The sequence below is a fragment of the Bos taurus genome, chromosome 25, assembly GCF_002263795.3.
Source record: "Bos taurus isolate L1 Dominette 01449 registration number 42190680 breed Hereford chromosome 25, ARS-UCD2.0, whole genome shotgun sequence".
Taxonomy (NCBI): Eukaryota; Metazoa; Chordata; class Mammalia; order Artiodactyla; family Bovidae; genus Bos; species Bos taurus.
The window spans coordinates 38,995,403-39,002,715 of NC_037352.1; the positions used below are offsets into that span (position 1 = coordinate 38,995,403).

Sequence of the window (7,313 nt, forward strand, 5' to 3'; positions counted from 1 at the left end):
CCGGGGGACCCTGCGGGCTGTGTGTTCCCGGAGCCGCGCCCCCACCCTCTCAGGACCTGCCCTGGTAACACTGAGGGGGCCCTCCAGCCTTGGCACTCCTGAAGGCTTCCTGCCCGCCTCCCTCGTCCTCGCCATGTAGACGAGCCCCTCCCCAGCAGGGGGAGGCTGCCAGCCATGAGGACAGAGTCAGCCTCCCCAGCACCAGACGTTGGGGTTGGATCTACCACTGCACTCATTTGTTCCCGAGCTGAAAATAGCTTTATTGTCTCCTCTGATTATACAGATGATAATTCGCCGATCCAGAAAAGTCAACCAAGCAAGGTACACCTCTCCCTGCATAGATGGATTATCCATCCAGGAGAACAGCTGTCTAGACCGCTCTCTAAGTAGTGTTGGAGGGGGCGGGGATCCCTGTAAGGGGGAGGTGAGGTCATTGACTAGGATGTTTCAGAGATGGAAATAGAAATGGAGATGCAGACAGAGAGAGGGAGGGACTTATCAATATTCCCCTCATCCCTGGACAGTTTCGCTGCTTGTTAAGATCCCCAGAGATTGTGGCCTGCGGCACACGGCGCCCCGCCATACGTTGTCGTCCCTGCTCAGGAGAGCAGAGAGGCTAGATCTGAGCCTTTGTGTGCCTGCGTGCTAAGTCGTTCAGTCATGTCCAACTCTTTGTGACGCCCTGGACTGTAGCCCACCAGGCTCCTCTGTCCACGGGATTCTCCAGGCAGGAATCCTGGAGTGGGTCGCCATGCCCTCCTCCAGGGGGTCTTCCCGACCCAGCGATCGAACCCGTGTCTCATGTCTCCTGCACTGGCAGGCAGGTTCTTTACCACTGAGCCTTGCCATCAGACAGATCTGGGTTTGACTTGAGTCTTCCACCTCCCAGCCGTGGGACCTGTGACGTTCCTGAGCCTTGCTGAGCTGAGCTCTGTTCCCCGTCTGTGAAATGGGCCGACAACAGTAGCTATGTCACCGCAGCTAATTACGTTAGTAACCTGTGACGGCCGTCAAGCCTGCCACTGGGGCTGTTGACCGCGATCTGCAGAACCAACAATAAAACAACAGATTGCAGGAAGCTGGCGCCCGGCGAGCAGGACTGCTTGGTGAGGCTGGGCTGTCCCTCCCGGGGGCGGACTTGGACATCCAGCTCGTTTCCCCGGGGCTGCTTTGTTGAGGGTAACAGCTTCAGCGCAGAGGGCTTGTGACAGCTGACCAGTGTCCGGCGTGGTCTGGTGGTGGCAGATACCCCTCCCCCTGGGCAGTTGGAGAATATTCAGCCTGTAGGGTGGGGTGACCACAGCCAGGGCAGACTGAAGCTGGGGGTCCCCCTCCCCTTGCGGCGCAGCAGGTGGGGAAAGGAACTGCTGGGCTCTCAGAGCATGTAGCAGGTGTGGGCTGGGCTGCGGGGTCTCCACCAGGGATGCGCATCTGCATCTGTGGGCATGGTTGGCATCTGGGGCCAGGCTGTCCCTCAGGCAGGGGATGAGGCTGGAGGTGGTCCTTGAGGGTCAGTGGGCACAGTCCCCCCATTACCCCCACCCCCTACCCCGCCATGCACTTAGTGAGGGAACCTTCTAGATGCCACACTCCAGCTTCCCGGCGCCATGCTGGAGGTGCTCCTGTCAGCCCTGCGAGCCAACAATTACCTTCTTAGATAATTCTGCTCGACGGTTGTTGAACTCAGCCATTGTTAAAAGTTAATTAAACGGTGCTGAAGCTGAAGCGCCAATACTTTGGCCACCTGATGAGAAGAGCTGACTCACTGGGAAAAAACCCTGATGCTGGGAAAGATTGAGGGCAGGAGGAGAAGGGGGCGACAGAGGATGAGACGGTTGGATGGCATCACTGACTTGATGGACTTGAGTTTGAGTAGACTCCGGGTAACGGTGAAGGACAGGGAGGCCTGGCGGGCTGCAGTCCGTGGGGTCGCAGAGAGTCAAACACAGCTGAGCGACTGAACCACAGCAACCAAGGTGCTACATCCTCGGGGCTTCCCCGGGGGCTCAGTGGCAAAGAATCCACCTACCGATGCAGGAGATGCCAGAGACGTGGGTGCGGTCTCTGGGTCGGGAAGATCCCCTGGAGGAGGAAACGACAACCCACTCTGTATTCTTGCCTGGAGAGTCTCATGGACAGAGAAGCCTGGCGGGCTGCACCCCGTGGGGTCGCAAAAGAGTCAGACACGACTTAGCGACTGCACGGCAACAAGAGCAAGCTTTAGAGACCACGTCCACTCTATCTGGATGGCGGGAACGTTCAGGTGGGCTACTGCATTCCTCTTGCCGACTCTTTTCCATGACATCACGTGGGTGTCCTGAAATCGGCCAGGGCGGGTGCGTTGGCAGAGGCTACAGGTCAGGGCTTGTCACCCCAGAGAGCCAGTCGTCAGTTGCTAAGGTGTCCCAGCACACCACTCTTTCCCACCCACCCCTACCCGACGTCTAGGGTCTTACAGTCCTCTCCTCTGAGGGTCCCTCAAACACATCCCTGACTCCTGAGCCCTGGACTCCAGCCTGGGGTCCCCTCTCCATCCGTCTCCTTGGCCCCTGGCCACTGCTCTGCGCCAACCCCTGCCCCCCGGTCTCTTCTGCCTGTGGCGTCCCTCCCAGCATAAAGCTGACTGTGCTGCTCATGGCTCCAGAGCCTTCTATGGCTCCCACCTGCCCTCAGGACAAACCCGAGCTCTTTAGCCAGGCTCTCGGGGTCCTCAGGGCTGGCCGCCGCCAGCTCCATCCACCTCCCTGTTCACTACCAAATTCTGCCAGGCGGACACTGCCAAGGAGAACCTCTCCTAAGCTCCAGTCTGGGACCCCTGACTCAGGCCACTCCCTGGCTTCCCCCGTCTGAGCAGTCCTAGGCCCCTGATGATAGGCCGTGTGGCTGGTGTGTGGACCCTGAGACCCGGGGGTGACCCAGGGGACCCCTGCGCGCATGTGCACGCAGCGTGCGATGCCTGGTTTCACGCACATGTTGCGTTTCACCCAGCTGGGGTTGGCCAGGATCAGGGTCCAGAGGTCGGAGGTCAGCACAGTGCCACCCGCCATGCCCACATCCTGGCAGGGAGCTCCGCTCATACCTGGCCTTCCAGGTCCTTAGGAAGGTGGAGACGTTTGCCTCACTCTGGCTCTGTTTCCCCCAGCTGACCCCTGCCTCAGTCCCTGCACCTTGAGGAGCAGATCTGACTGCGAATTCCAGACTCTACACCTTCTTTCGTGGGTTCCCAGCCCAGAGCGCCTTGTCCCCGGGGAAGCCTTCCTGGGCTCAGAACACCTCTGCTGTTTTCGGTGGCTGTTATTATGGGCGGTAGCATCCTTAGGCCCAGGGGTGTTTGCTGCGGGGCCTCTATCCTCCAGGGCCTGGTGCCAGCTCCCAGAAGCAAGTGCTGGGGGAGGGCGGTGTTTTGTCCCTGGAAGGAGCTTATCTTGGCTGAATTCTCCTAACCCTCTCAGAGGATTAAGGAACTCAATGCAGGTAGGTCCCCTGATAATGCGTTTAAGGACTTAATAGGCTTCAGGCTTTCCCAGAGAAAGCCCAGACTTGGCCTTGACTCTCTGGATGACCTTGATCTGTGTCTCCATTCGTCCGCCTGTAAAGGAAGGGGTCGGTGGTGGTCTGCGGGCCCTGAAATGCTGGGGGTGGGCTGGGGTTGCCATAGTGCATGTTGGTTCAGACAGCTTCCCCGTCCCGCTGCCCCTGGTCACGCAGCAGCGGGCCGGTCACAGACAGCACCCACTGGAGCATGGTGGTTGGGTGGGGACGGGCATACGGCCTGAGTCTGGCCCACCGGAGCCTTCCTCAGGACAGACGATAGACGTCTGCTCTGTTTTAGTTTGCTAGAGCTGCTGTGACCAAGTACTACAGTTCAGCCTCCAGAAGTGTGACATCACAAGTATTGTCGCTTAAGGAACATACACTCGTGTGACATCTAATCCAAGTCACGGCACCATAGATGTCACGCGAGTGTATGTTCCTCGGTTCTTTGTCTCGTCACAACAAAGATTTGGAGCAACGGACATTAAAGCCCTCCGCAGGTCACAGCTCTCGGGTCTTGGACAAACCGTGCTACAGCTCTTAGGCAAATCAGTTACAGCTCCATTTTATTTAGAAGATAGCAGGAGAGTGAGAGAGAGAGAGAGAGAGAGAGAGAGAGAGAGAGAGAGAGAGAGAACGCACGCACGCGGGACAGAGAGTCCAAGAGAAAGCACTTTGGCTCCTCCTTTTATATGGTTTTTCCTCCACCTGGGCCTGCCCTGTGCAAATTGGGCTTAGCCAGGAGTGCTGTTTGTTCTGCCGGAAGTCTTCACTCTGGTCCTCGGACCTTCCTTTGACCTTCCTTGTCTTCTAGCCACCGCCATTTTGGACTCCTTTTCCCTATTCTATCTACCTAACATTGGGATTTCCCAGGCAGAGAAATTTACTGGAGCGGGTTGCCGTGTCCTCTTCCAGGGCAATCTTCCTGACCTAGGGATCGAACCCGCCTCTCCTGCAGCTCCTGCATGGCAGGCTGATTCTTTACCGTGGAGCAGCCAAAAAATAAGAAAAAAGAAAGAGCAAGCCCTGCCCTTGACCAGACATTCACCCCTGGGTCCTCAGGCATTTGTCTGTGGAGCCCAAGAGGGCGGGGGATTCAGACAAGGCCTCCCTCCACCCGCCCACCCATGTGGCCGACCCGGGGTCACATGTCACAGTGCCATGGTCTCAAGGTGTCACAGGGACGCAGGAGAGCTGGACGCCCTCCCATGGTTTGCAAAGTTCCATTCTCAGCAGGTTTGTCCTTTGCCTAGGGAGGCTCAAACCTGGGAGCTCCCCGCTTCTGAGGTTTGTGGGTTGACGCCCCACCCCCACCCCGACCTTATTTTCCCTTTTTAGCCAAAGGCCGCGTGGGGTCTGACCGCTTCCAGCCTGCCTGTCTCAGCGCCTCTCAGTTTTCTTGGGCTTTTAAGGGATGTTTAATAATTGATGGCAGTGGCTGCCTTCCGGGCCCCTGGGGGCCCAGGGAGCTGCGGTTTCTCCAGTTTGAGGGGAGGTGGCACCACCCAGGAGGGTCTCTGGGGAGCTGTCTCTCCCAGCTTCGCAGCCTGTGACCTTGGGTGGGTCACGCATTGACCCAGGCCTTGGCTGTTGCATCCAGGAGACAGTGTGCTGTCGGGGCCTGGGCGGGTGGAGTCCTGATCCTCTGAACCACCACCCAGGGCTATCTTTCCATCTTATGGGCCAGAAGCTGCTCAGGTACCATCTGGAGTCCCCTCCAGGCATAGCCATGGTCACCCCCGCCCCTCCCGTCTTCTCCCAGCAGGGCTTCCGCCCCTGGCTCCTTGTGCCCAGACGCCTCTGCCAGGCCTGCCCCGGGCCGTCGTCTCTGCCAGCATGCACTCCGCTCTGGGTTTGCTGGCTCCTCCTCCCCTGCCTGAGCATCACAGGACACGTCCCCTTGGAGCGGAGCCCCCAGCTTCTTGCCCAGTCGTGCCCACTCCGGTGACCTCCTGCACTGATGGCCCTGGAGGTCGGCGACCCCAGCCCCCAGCCCCGGCCTGGCTTTCTTTCGAGCTCTGGGAAAGCATGCAAGGCCATGGGCCCTGGAGTCCGGACAGCGCTGTGGAGCCCTGTGCCAAGGTCACAGGTGCGCAGCCCCACACCAGGGTCGTCTCTGGATCTGACTGAGCCCCATAGCAACCATTGCCATGGGCTCCCCTTATTGAATCTGGCCAGCTTCCTGACCCCGTATTAGGTAAAAACACCCACCCTCACCCATCTCCTAATCCCACCCTTCCGGCAGGAATTTTCTTTGTCCCGAGGCTGTAAACATCGGCTACTAACCCATGAAGGAGGTCAGCTCTCCCGGGGCTGGTGGGAGGTCAGCTCACGGTGCCCTTGTTATCTCTGCTCTCAGTTCTTAATAAACTCACTCCTTTCTGAAATACTCTGGGTCTGGAGATTCTCTTCCAACCCGCGTCCAGACCAGGACAGACGTGACCTCCGCTAATTGGGCTCGGGTTCTCGGCTGGTAAGCGGGGCTGAGCCCTCCGTCCTGGGTCACGGCGGGGCAGGTGTGCGGGTCCCCCGAGGCCTCTCTGAGAGCTGGAGGTGGGCAGGGAGGAGCCAGCTGGGTGTCTACTCTTTACCCGCCTTCCAGTCAGTCCCAGATGCTCGGGCGGCTCTAACAGGATACCACGGGCTGGGAGGCTTAAGCAACAGAGATTTATATCTGTGGTTCTGGAGGCTGAAGTCCAAGGTCAGGGTGCTGGTGGCTTCTGTCCCGGGTCTGCTCCCGGTTCGTAGACGATGGCTTCTCCCTGTGTCCTCATGTGGGGGAAGGGGTGAGGGGGCCCTCTGGGGTTCTTTTGGGGTCCCTTTCTTAAGGGCACTAATCCCATTCTTGGGGCCTTCCCAGGTGGTTCAGTGGTAAAGAACCTGCCTGCCAACGCAGAGACTCAGGTTCAGGCCCTGGGTGGGGAAGATCCCCTGGAGAAGGAAATGGCAAGCCACTCCAGTATTCTTGCTGGGAAATCCCATGGACAGAGGAGCCTGGCGGGCTACAGTCCATGGGGTCGCAAAGAGTCGGATGACTGAGCTACTAAACAACAGCAACGACAAATCCGGTTCCCGAGGGCGCCACCCTCATGGCCTGAGGGCCGCAGAGGCCCCACCTCCTGACACCATCACACCCGGGGTGAGGGTTTCCGCTTATGAGTCTAGGAGGACGCAGAGTCCACTGCACGTGTGGGCCAAACCTATGCAGCCGGTGTGGGCGCTGGAGAGTCACATGGTCACTGTAGAGAATATGACGGCTGTCGTTCGGCGGGAGGAGCCCCTAAGTGACCCTACGTCCTTCCACTGAACCAGTCCCGTGACAGCGGGTCAGCCGTGATGCCCCAAGCTGTGGTGACTCACTCAGCAGTGACCAGGAGGCCGAAGCCCCTCTGAGCCCTGTTACGTGGATGTGGGAGAGGGCTTCCCGCCTGGGGAGATTGTTCCGTGGCATCTGTGACCACTGTACCCCAGCTGCAAGCGTGAAAGGGCTGCACAGAGAGGCTGATGGATGGACAGAGCCCCAGAGGGCTGGTGACATCTCTGCAAACGCCCCAGTTACGCAAACCACATGTTCGCTGTCTTGCTCAAGGTGGCTGGAACTGGGTTTCTGAAACGTGCAGTGCCAGAGGTCCCGACCAATGCAGACAGACGAGGCCTCTGCCCCCGTGGCTTTCGCAGTAACAGGGAGGCAGATGAACACAAGTGGGTCTCTCTCTTCTGTGGTGACAATTTACACTAAACACAGTGAAGGATGCTGGAGTGGGGTTTGTGGACTGGCG

The 7,313-nt window shown here is 58.8% G+C and overlaps 1 long non-coding RNA gene across 1 annotated transcript; it reads left to right on the forward strand.

Moving 5' to 3' along the window:
• The first annotated feature begins 234 nt into the window (after positions 1-234).
• Positions 235-5,923, forward strand: LOC132343884 (uncharacterized). Its single transcript, XR_009492894.1, has 2 exons — positions 235-321; positions 890-5,923. It is a non-coding gene; the product is annotated as an uncharacterized lncRNA (long non-coding RNA).
• Positions 5,924-7,313: the final 1,390 nt, after the last annotated feature.